Source organism: Chrysemys picta, chromosome 9 (assembly GCF_011386835.1).
Source record: "Chrysemys picta bellii isolate R12L10 chromosome 9, ASM1138683v2, whole genome shotgun sequence".
NCBI classification, from domain to species: Eukaryota; Metazoa; Chordata; order Testudines; family Emydidae; genus Chrysemys; species Chrysemys picta.
In genome coordinates, this window is record NC_088799.1 from 78543860 (window position 1) to 78556245 (window position 12386).

The 12386-nt window shown below is 40.5% G+C and overlaps 1 protein-coding gene across 9 annotated transcripts in view; it reads left to right on the top strand.

The window, feature by feature from the left end:
* Positions 1-645: 645 nt before the first annotated feature.
* Positions 646-12386, top strand: part of LOC101946264 (fibronectin type-III domain-containing protein 3a-like) — a 57621-nt gene continuing 45880 nt past the window's right edge. For 3 of the 9 annotated variants that reach the window (XM_065556537.1, XM_065556539.1, XM_065556536.1), the window contains exon 1: positions 684-783. The gene's annotated coding sequence lies outside the window, so the exon portion shown is untranslated. Of the gene's footprint in view, positions 784-855; positions 877-1762; positions 1882-12386 lie in introns of those variants that run through there. The other 6 variants (XM_065556541.1, XM_065556540.1, XM_065556538.1 and 3 more) reach the window with 6 other exon arrangements.

Genomic DNA, 12386 nt, shown 5'->3' on the forward strand with positions numbered 1-12386 from the left:
GCCCAGAGCCCCCTCCTATACTCCAAACCCCTCGGTTCCACCCCCCAGCCCAGTCTACTGCACCCCAAATCCCTCATCCCTGGCCCAAGCCAGAGCCCTCACCCCCTCCTACACCCCCACTCCTCGAGCGAGCCAGCCAGCTGAAAATGAGCGTGTGAGGGTGGGGAGAATGAGCGACAGAGGGAGGGGGAGAGAGTGAGCGGGGGCAGGGCCTTGGAGGAGGGGTTGGGCGGCGGGGGCAAGGGTGCTCAGTTTTGTGTGAGTAGAAAGTTGGCAACCCTATGCCTACTGCACTGTCGTAGCTATACAAATAATGAATACCAATATGTCAGCTGGGTCTTATTATAGACCCACGTCTTCCTCTATCCTTCAGTAATCTTATTTTAGTGTTGCTTTTAGTTTTGTAATAATATGCCTCTGAAATTATAATTATGTATAATCACAGTCTCTGATTATACTTTCATCTATCTTCCCATTATAATCTAAGGGTTTTTTTTAATTATTATTATAATCCTATTTGAACCAATGGGTACCAGAAATTATTCTCATTTGGAATGTCCCCCTCCCGAGTCCTTTTTACCGGATTGAACGGCTTAAACTGGGATGCTGGTCTCATTACATTGGTTGTCCCGCCCGGCCGCCCCTCTTTCTGGTTATCACGCCTGTACTAGCTGCGCACGCGCAGTGTCCGCATTCCATCATGGCGGAGCCGTCTGGCGGCGTCTGGGGCGCTTGGCAGCGCTGAGGTTGGGCAGTGGTTACGCTCGCGTCGCGCCCCGCTCGGTGAGTGGTGTTACCCCTGCCGGACGGACTCCTTGCTGGGCACTGCGTAAACCCGGGTGGCTGGGACAGAGCGGGCGCTCCCCAGCCGGGGCGGTGCGTGTGGTGCCAGGAGCTGGGGGGCGCCATGGGGCCTGTTGGGGTGGGGCGCTTACTGGGAGGCTCGTAGGGTGCAGGGGGCGCAGCGCGGGAGGTGGGGGAATGGAGGCAGAAGGGGGCGGGAATGGGGGGGGGGCAGGGAGCGCACCGTGGGGGAATGGGGGCAGAAGGGGGTGGAAATGGGGGCAGGAAGCGCACAGTGTGGGCAGAAGGGGGCGGGGGGCAGGGAGCGCACAGTGGGGGAATGGGGGCAGAATGGGGCGGGAAGCGCACCGTGGGGGAATGGGGGCAGATGGGAGCGGGAATGGGGGCAGGAAGCGCACAGTGGTGGCAGAAGGGGGCGTGGGGCAGGGAGCGCACCGTGCGGGGATGGGGGCAGAAGGATGCAGAGGGCACCGGGATGGGGTGGGGGGTAGGGCGTGTACCGCGGGAGATGGGGGGGCAGGAGGGTAGGGAGCGCACGGGGGGAGCGGTTACTGACATTTCTGACCCGGTACGGATATCTGACTCCTCCCCCTTTTCCGTGGGGCAGGCAGATGGGGTGCTGGACTGAGATCATAGTAAGGTTCCCCCTTTTGAGATGGGGGTGAGCTCATGGGAGTAAACTCTCATCTCCTCCCCAATGTGTGCCATACGGAGCCAGCTGGAACATAGCCAGCCTTCCTGTTGCCTCCCCTTCGGGCTATCTCCAGCAAATCCCCAATATTTTCCCCTGCTACTTTCCGTTTATTTATGGGGGGGTGGGGGTTCAGGGTCTGGAGTCCCTCTTCCCTCCTCCCCCCCCTCCTCCCCGGCAGCCGGCGCTGCTGCCTGCAAATGCCACGTAGCCTTCTACTTGTTCCCCTTGACTGGAGTGATCAGCAAATACAGACTGAACACCTCCCTCAACCTCTCTTCTCTGGGTGGGAGGTGGGTAGGTCGGTCCTGCCATCTGATCTATGGCTAGTAGCGATCTGTTTTACTCTTACCTGGTACCCCTCCAGCTAGGGGCAAGCCGTGAAGGTGGGTATTCTACTGTGACTACTTTCCAGTGTGATCCTATTCTTGGCTTCTAACAAAAAGGCCGTTGCTGTTACTTTAGTGTGTAGTGCTGGTGCTTGGGATGGGGGGGCCTCCAGGGACCCCTGTCTCACAGTATGCAGTATGGCAACTTTCCTTCCTAACCTTTTGCAGCAGGCACTTTATGAATTGAGTACAGCTATAATCTTTTCAACTAGCCCCTGGGTGGTACATAGCTGACAGGTGTATTTAGCTCAGACTCAGAATTTATTTCCTCTTTATAACTATTCTTTGTCTGCTAGCTGACTTCTTATTCCTGGATGGGTTTAACACTAAAGATAGGTTAATCTTTTGTTTTTAAGCTTGCTGTTGAGACTCCTATCTCTGAATGTATATTGTATTTTTAAAAAGAACTAGAATTTTCCAATTTCCAGCTAGTTTCTTTGTGTTTTAAAATCCCTTTCTTTCTACGGCATTTAGATTTTGCTGATATCAGAAGTCATTGCAAGTTTTGTCCAAAGCCTAAGTATTAACATTGACAGAGAAAACAACTGAATTTACAGTAGAACTACGAGCTCGTGTATATCTTAGGTATTTATATAAGTCTGCAATATCAGAGTGCCTCACAATCTTCTAATGTATTTGTCCATGCAACACTCTGTGAGGTAGCGAAATGCTGTTATCCCTATTTTACAGATGTGAGGGGCATGAGGCACACAGATATTGGTCCAAGATCATGCGTTAAGTCGGTGGTGGAGCATGGAATTGAATCTAGGTTTCCTGAGTTCCAGAGTAGTGCCCTAATCATTGGACCATCCTTTCTGTATTTTAAACCAATAAAATATCTTTGGATTTATGTACTAAAATCAACAAAATAGTGGTAGTTTATATGCTGTCCAGTGCCTTTATCAGAAAAAAAAAATTCCTTATCCCTGTCTTCCGAACTCCTCAAGTAAAAGGCAGAAAGGATGTGTGTGAAAAGGGATAAAAATGAACAACAGGAAAAATGGTTGCATTTCTTGAGACCTAAAATTATAATATATGAATTTTTGTGCCTGTTGGAAAAATAGCTAGCTGGTATGCTCTCTTCCTTTCCAAGACTTTGCCTCACTGTGTCCCAAGTCTTGCAGTCTGTGGGATCCTTGCATTTCATTGTGATCTCTTGTCATTAGATTGGGTCATGTTAGTCTGATATTTCATAATGCCGAGTTGAAAGGTCTCCCGCCAGTTCTGACCTTCCAATAGGGTTGGGGGAAAGTATAGTGAAAATTTTCCATTGTATTTTAACCTGCAATTTTTAATTACAAGATTCTATGAAAAGATCCCTTGTATTGACCATCTTAAAGTTTCTTGGAACAAGCTATTACAAGTAGCTCACTCACTTGTAGGTTCAGGATTGTTGCAACAAGATTTTCTTTTTCAAAAACTTGGCCTAGGCTGCAGTTAGGCAGTACCTTGGCAATGAATTTGAATAATTATAACTTCCAGTATATCTGTAGATATTATGCATATTTCAAGTAGTTTTCATCTTTAAAGTAATATTAGAATTGCTTATTTCTTGTCATGCTCAGCAATTGTACTAAAGCATTATACCTATCAATATTTTCAAAGAATTGACGTGGAATTATTTGGAACAGTAACTCATAATGTGCACACTTTTTTTAGAGAGAATAAAGATAACTCTGTCTACACAAATGTGTTTCCTGCCACAGTCCTTGATCACACACTATGTCCTTCTTTGAGGTTAAGTTGAAACCAGCTTTGCAACAAAGTCAAGCAGAATATTTTGGTGGGACATTTTTAAAGTGGTTTGGGGTTTTGTTGTTTTTGGTGGGGGTAACATTTTGTATTCTGTTGACTGTGTGCGGGTCTGTCAATACTAATACCAATCTTTATTTTTTGGAAAAGTTTTGATGAGACCTTTAAAACCAAAATCCTATCTGCACTGTGTAGACAGTAAAAATTCCAGTGCCCTTTTCATAAGATAGTTTGTCCCGTTGGCCTTGGCAATGCTGTTTTTTCCCCCACCTGCAACTCTCACCAATTTTGTACAGTTAGTGCATTTCAGTTGTACTGTGTGTTCCTATAGTATATGGTTGTCTGTATATGCATTGTTTGAAAAATATTTTGGGATTCTTCTGTATGAAGTATATTGTATCGAAACAAAAATATGCATCTGTTTTAAGTTCAGAAAACTGGAACCCTAGCTCTAATACAACCATTATTTAGTGACCCTGTGATTCATGAACTTTGAAAACTTAGTCAACTACAAAAAATACATTGGGTATGAAAAGTTCTGGGAATACTTTTCTGTGACATAAATAATTAATTCCCTGTAACTAAGGGAGACTTAAAAATATGCCTCTGAAAGCAGGTGTGTCCTCATATTAATAAGGTTGTGATGTAGTCTTAGAGACTAAAGAAGGAAATAATCTTTATTTTAATTACAAGTCAACCTATCGCTAAATTTCAAATTATTATGAATAACAATGCCAGGTCTCTGAATCAAATTATTGCTATTAGAAAATATAATGTAATTGTTGCAAAATACCAGCAAAATAACATCATATTTTTCCTTTTACCTGCTTTCTAGTGTGCAACATAAGGCAAATTCTGATTAAGTTTGCCCAGGTCAAGATAGTTAGTTTTCAGCTGTTATCTTTAGTGCAAGCCAGACCTTAACTGAAAAGTTTTGGATTCCTGAGTGAGGAGCACACACTGAACTCTTTATTACATTCTTGAAGAGCTTATTGTAAAAGCAGCGATAATTTATTCTTTCCGTGGTGCTAACACAATCCTTTCTGTGTATCGACCAGCATAGACAGACCACTGGCTCGGAGCCCTTAGTCTATTTCCAGTCTTAATGTAAATCTACTATTGTTCTGTGTCTCTTGATTGATATGGAAACTGCCTCCGTTTTCTGAGGATTCATTTTTTTCAATATTTAGACCTGGATCTTAATCAGTATATCTGACTAAAATTGACTTTCTGTAGACGATCATATTCGTAATCTAGCATTTGCAAAGACCTTGAATGCTTTGGCTCTCATCATATACATAAGGGCAAGGACATTTTAATCTTTTAAAATACACACTCTTTGGAGATTGGAACTTGGTGCCAGATCCATCACTTTATTTTATTCCAAGTAAGAAGCAATTTCTTGTTTTGTAGACTAACCTGAGTTAGATGATAGTTTTAAATTTAAAATGACTTGGTTAGACTTGTAGATACTTTTGAAAGGACACTGTCAACTTTTTAGAATAGTACTTAATTTTTGTTTGTAATATTCTGAAGGAAAAAATATTTTTTTCATTAGCAACTGTTTCCATTGACATTCGTTGAATCCTCTTCCCCTATCTTGAATGTAACATGTCTGCTTTTAACAACTTCAATGAATTCAGTACCTTCTACTGGAAAGCTTTTAGTAGAGCAATTTTTATAGTTAGATTTTAGTTTGTAGCTATTGAGTTAGCACAAAGAACACATTTTCTAGGCCACACAAATAGATAAATGGTTGATTTTTCTTTACATTCCCTATCAGATAAAATATTTTCAAGGTAATTCAAATTTGAAGAAATTTGCTTAACTTTATAAATTGATTTTTAATCTTTTCCAGTTTTTTAATAATTGGACAGTATCTTTAATGACTGGGGCCTTAATTTCCAAAGAATACATTGTGTACTAGCATATCTTCATAACGTGCAAGTTATTTTTTAATACTTACATAATACTGAAACTCTATTAGCTTCATAATTGAGCTCTTAAGATGGACACTGCTATTACTTGTATGTTGTGTGTGTGTGTGTATGTATATGTGTATATATATATATGTGTGTGTGTATATATATATATACATACACACAAGGTTGTAGTGTCATTCTGTACACACTAAATATAACTTATACTCCCGAGGGAATTCCGTGCCAAAAAATTAAAAATTCTGCATATTTTATTTGTCAAAATAACACAATATAATCGTGTCATTTTCAGTTACTTAGGTATTTTGAAATAAATTACCAATCTGTAAGTATGTCTGTAACAAAACAGATAACAGAAAAGATTCAGGAAATGTGGTTTGACACACAGATTCCTTACTAGGCGTATTAGTACATCTATATGGCTCCACAGAGCACATGGCAATATTAATATTTCCGTTATGTCAAGCACAAAAGCTTTTAAGGGTATGTCTACACAGCAAAGAAGAAAATGTGTCTGGCCTGTGCTAGCTGGTTCAGGGTGTGGGGCTGTTTCATTGCTGCGCAGACTTCTGGGCTCAGACTAGAGACAAAGCTTTGGGACCTTCCCACTGTGCAGGGCCCTAGAGCCTGAGCTCCAGCCCGTCATTGTACAGGCTGGGTGGGGTGGGTGGTTTTGAATGCAAGGGTAAAGCTCTAGATGTAGGGGGGTGGGAGTTGATTGGGGGGGGGGAAGGATATATGGAGATTGGGCAGATGGGGAGGACAGCTCCTCACACAGTGATTCCCTCCTCCTGTGGCTGGGGCGTGAGGGCAGCAGGATGTGTGTGTATGTGGCGCTTTCTGCAGCCAAGGGAGGTTCCTGGGGGTGGGTATGACCCGGCCCGGGGGCAGCCCATGCAGGGGAAGAGCAAGCCGCGTCCCCACTCCAGCCCAGCCAGGACTAGCAGCTTGAGCCTGTGCAGGGTAGGAACCACCGGGTGGGACAACCCCAGCCCTGCCATTCCAAGCGCAACTTGATAGCGAGTGAGAGGGACAAAGTCTCGCACACATATCCAGCCCCGCCCCCCGAAGGTGATTTATGTCTCCCTTGGCTGCTCTTGACATGCCTGCTCAGGACCACTGCTCAGAAGGGGTGTATAAATCAATTATTCTGCAGGGAAAGAGTAAAATCTGAGGACGACATTCTCTCTGCGCTTGTGCAGTAGCATAGAATTCCCCCAAGAGTAAACTTAAGACTGCCTAGGTACTGAGAGTCATACAAATTTGGCTGGCCTTGGAATTTATTTGCTGGTCTTATTGGAGTTGATCATTGGGTGCTCTGTGATGTCTTTCACCTGTGCTATCAAATGTATGCAATGTTTCATGTTCTTTTTTGATGTCAGGAAGTCTTCAGAGAGAAGAGGGCTACTTTCATCTTAATTTTACCTAAGGAAAAACTGAAGTACATTATAATTGTGAGTTGCCAGTTGAGTTTGCACTGTTAAAATCAGTAGGCACAAGATCAAGTCAACGGTGAATTAATGGTAATCAGAAATAGAATCCTCCTAGACTTATGCCCTGTTCTGTGAATCTTAGTCTTCCTGATCATACGGAGCTGACAGTTTTCTTTTTACAGTTCTTTAGTAACATTTTAAAGTGAAAGAATGTAAATGAGTGTCAAAATTTTAAAATTTGGGACTTGGATATTTCTTATTTGGAACAAACTTGGATAAGTTATGAGCCAGCGAGTATATGGAAAAATACACACAATTAACCACTGATAGATGGAGAAGATGAAAGAAAAGGGCATTAAATGTTTCTATGTAAACATTGATGCAATAGTTAATAAGTGAAAAAAATCTATTAAAACAGTTTCTAAAATCAGCATTGTGACTGACACACAATAGATATCAACTATTTAATTAGGAGCAGTGTGGACTTATCTTGTTTATGTTGGCATTAGGTTCACACACTTTCTTTGCTACGTGGTGTTATCGTACTGGCGACTTGCATAAGTGGCATTTGGATACAAAAAACAAGTTAAAATATATAGCAGAAACTATTTACCTGCCTAAAGCAGAAGCTGTGCTGACACACAGCAAGGAAATATTTAGTCCTAATCAGTAATAATATATTGATCAAATAACTAACTAGATGACATTTCAGATTTAAAAAAATCTATATATTTCTAAATAGCTTTGAGATTGAAGGTTCCAATCTGGTTTAAAAATAAAGATGAATCTGAGTAAACTGAATTCTGTTTTATGTCCAGTTTGTTTCTACCTACAGCAGGGTTTCTTTATTAAAACAGTCCAAACTATGAAAGCTAAAGATTCTCATGGATTCCTTTCTCTTATTTATAACTCCATAAAATCCCTGTAGAAATTATAATTTTCATGAAAAATCTACAGTATTAGAAAAGTATTTAGAGATTTTTCTGTCTCTCTTAATTTAGTTTGAGATGAGGATAAGTTGCATGGGCCACAGTTTGGGAACCAGTGAGCTAGAGTAATTTGTTTTTTTAATGGGTGGAAAATAAGTGATTGCAGCATAAAAAGTTCTTGTGAAATGCAAAAGAGCTTTCTGGTGTACAGATATACACTGTGTAACTTCTTAACTCTTCCTGGAAAGTTGAAAGAAGTATGTCTTTAATCTGTCATCTAATGCTTGCTGTGGGGTCTGAATCTAATTAACTGTTGTTCTAATTGTTATAAGCACAAAAATGGATAATGATGGGAGAAAAAGACATTTGTAGAAGTGCTATACAAATTAACATCCACCAAAAAGCCCATAGACTTGTATGTCCTTATGTAAACACTGCCCTTCGTTATGTTTTCAAGCACTTCTATTTGGTATATAGTGTTGGCTGCAAACGGCTTACAGTCATGCATTTTATTCTCTTGGCTAGTACAGTTGTATGATTTCCCTCCTCTCCCCAGTTCCAGACACACACTTTTTCTTTCATACAGTGAACTCGCATCTTTCAATAAGGTATCACAGCTACTACATGCTGTTTGTTAAAGCCACATTTCATACTTTGTGACGTGCCATTTTGATCTTTGTAAAGGGCTGCTACTCTGCTCATTTGAATCTTCCCAATCAGTATAATTTGTTTCATTATCTTCCAAAGCAGTAGATGGAACTGGAGAAAGAACACAAGTTGGCTCATGGAGGAAGAGAGTGGTAGGTTGCAGGAAACTGGAAGACTAAATAAAAAGCAAACACCTGGGAAGAGGTACTTCAGTTATGGAGAATAGTTAATTTCTCCCATAAAATGAACAGTTGGTTGTGTAGGGAGAGGGCCGTCTTGAAACACCCACAAAAGAGATTTTTGTATGCTAAGAACTCTTTGGTAGCCATGCCTTGGTATACTGTCCTTGGACTAGGTAGTTATTACTTTGTCAGGCGAAAGACATTTGTTAAGCTGACTGTTATAAATAAAGTAACACAATGATTATACATATCTACTGCTATTTAATGCCCTATAGTAAATATCTTCAACACTGATAACACTATAAAAGGGGTTGGTTTATTTGGCTATGCCTTGTGGAGGTTTAAGCGAAGTTAGCTATTTAATTAATCTCTACTGTAAATGTGTTGCTCTAATTAGGATTACTGAAGGACTGTGATACTATAGGTATTTGAAAGAACAGGAATCGGGTAGTATTTAATTATTTACAAAGACTTAAGGATATAAATGTATTAAAACTTTTTTTTAACCACCCAGAGATTCTAAATATTAAGTAGAGTGGATAAAAAAAGTGTGTGTTCAAATCTGTTTATTTATATGTTACTAATTCTTTCCTTTCTTCCCATTGATAGTCTTAAATGGTTGTACACGGCCATTGTTATCTAAAAGGTTTCTCCAGCCATGGAAATTGTTAAAACATGGAACATCTATGAAAATGAACTTTCTGGTATGGGTACAACAACAAATGGTAATACTCTTGCCATTTCAGGCGTAGGTATCTGAAAATACAAGATTTAAGATTTTATATAACTAACCTATAAACATTAGGTTTGAACTATAGCAACCCCAATTTTTCTGCACAACACTCTCAATTCTTAGCACTCAATCTTTACCAAAGTGGAAAGAGAAACAAACAAAAATCAGTCATTGTTAAGGATAAAATTTCGTGAAGGTCACAGAAGTCATGGATTCCATGACTTTCAGAGACCTCCGCGACATTTTCATCTGGGACCAGAGCGGTCAGCTAGTGGGAACCCCAGAGCTCCGAGCTGCTGGCCCCGGGGTTCTCAGCCAATGTGGGTGGCAGGGGCCTTGGAGCTGTCATCCACAGTGTCAACCTTTCCTACCCCACCCCCAGCAGGAGTCTGGCTCTCATTCCCCCCACCTAACCACCCCCATGGGGCTCGGACTTCATTTGTCCCCCGTCCCTTCTCCTCCTTCCCTCCCCCCCTCATTTTTTTTAGTAAAAGTCCACAAGCAGGTTGTAGGCTTCTGTGAATTTTTATTTTCCACGACCTGTCTGTGACTTATACTAAAAATAACTGTGACAAAATCTTAATCCTAGTCATTGTCGAGAACATTTTCCCTTTCTGGTGATTTTAGGAAAAGCGGAAAAAGAATGGAGGTTTCAAGTGGGACATATTCAATCAAAATTGGGAAAGCTTTCACGTTTTATAAACCTGTCCTATGTGCTGTTAGATTTAGGGCTTGCCTTCACCCAGAGTTGCACTGATTTAACTAAAAGTATGATTACGTGATATGAGAGCATCCACAAACAAAACTGAACCAGTTTAACTAAGTCATTTTAACATCATTCCTTTGAGTTATTGTGTGTGTGTGTGTGTGTAGAGAGCAAGCCTTAGACTGACTTGCTGAGCAATGAGACTGGGACATGATAGTTTCAATATCCTTTGGAGGTTTAGTAAAAAGGTGGGGTTTTTCCCCTTGTTTTGGTGTAGCAAGGCAGTAAACACTAAGATTTCTCTTAATTTGTAGCAAGGCCTGTAATTTTTTATTTTATTTTGAAGCACAAAACTAAAGTAAATCATGCTTTGTAAATGAGTTCTTATATTGGAAAAGTTTGCATCTGAATCAGAAATTGACAGCGTAGACCAAGCTTGTTTCTGATTCCCATAAGGAGACTGACTCAGAGCTAGCGGGAAAACAACTTTTGCTTTTTTTAGTACAGATGTAGGCCTGAAAACAAACTCCTGATTGTATTAACGCTGTGAAGTCCTGTATTTACTACTGTTTTGTTGGGTTCAAAAAGAAGTGACTGGTCTCACCAGTTTCTTAATAGAGAACCTTTCCTGGGATATGATATTTTTTTAATGATCTGTATGTTTCATTGTTCCCTGTTAGACTGCTGCTTCTCTTTGTTCACTTCTTATTTCAAAGCTTATTGAGTTTACATATTTCACAGTTTCATCTGAAAGCATTTTCAAACATTTCTTGTTCTACAACTTTTTAATCTTCAAATACTGTACCCAAATTAATATCCTCCATAAGGTAAAGTATACTTAAATCAGCCACTTAGTGGGCTTGAATTTGGTATCTTGCTACTTGGGTCTTCAAGTTAACCACCTCAGAAGCACTTCCATGTCTTTTCTGCACAATGGGCTAGTCTGAATAGACATACTCATTATCTTGAGACTGTTTCCAGGCTTAATAAGCAATATATGGGTTGTGTAGTTTCAGACAAAAGGCTACCTCTTCCCCAGGTACTTAAGAAAGAGCTGGTAGCTTGCTGAGTGAGTAGCACTTGGTTCTTCTGAATGCAAATTACCTTAGAAAGGATTCAGTTTTACCTGTGTTTCTAATGAAAGAAATTACTAATTCACTCTGTTTTTCCCATTAAGGTCAAATTTTTCAAACATGGGTGCTTAAAGTTAGTTATCTATGTAAGTAGCCTGGACTTCAGAAATTCTGAGCACATGCAGCTCCTATTGAGATCTCACAAGGGATCAGCATTCATCCAAACATTTTGCTTTTGCTACAGAAACCTGTAGCTTATTGAGGAGGTTAAAAACCTGCTTCTGTTTTGGTGACTGAATAGGGTCTGATGCGTTGCTGTGCTGTTTGTATTATGGTAGCAGTCATGAACTGGGATCCTCTTGTGTTAGGCACTGTAGAAACACATGACAAAAAGACTGTCCTTGCCCCAAAGAGCTTACAATCTTGTCTTGTCTGTCTAGAGTTGCTTTAATTTTAAATGCAAAGCATTCAGCCTAACAGTTTTCTAAGTGTTCTCAGCCAATGCTGTGTTTATGGTTTCAGCTGTTGTGGAATTTTTACAGACATTGTCACAATCTTTGTTCCCTATTTTCTGGGTTCTTCATTTTCACCTTCTGTCTCTAACCTTGATCTCCAGCAATGGCTCTGCCTTTGCGACGTATATCTGCAGTTTTTTAGCCCAAGTCATTCGTTTGCTTATCTTCGGACACTTTTGTTTGTTTTTCCTGTAATTCTTAAGGCCATTTTTTCAGATTTACAAATGAGAGAGAGATATATGTAGGATTTCAAAGTACAGTGTTAACATACAAATAAAATGGATTCCTTCAGGCCCTAAACATCCAGAGCAATGCTTTGAGATGTAATTAGCCTATTTTCACATAAGAAATTATCTTTAATTGTGTTAAATAAGCTTAATGTACTAAGTGTTGAAGAATTCATGCTTTATAGCTTCAGGACAGCATTAGCAACATGAACAAGTTAGCTGATGCCAAAACACCTTGTATTCCCAGCAAGTGGAAAGAAACCAACTGTTGTGCACTCATCTGCTTAAACACACACACAAACCAAAAAAAACCACCTGTAGCTGGAAAACATCTTAATCCCATTGCTCCTTGTAGTTGGAGAAT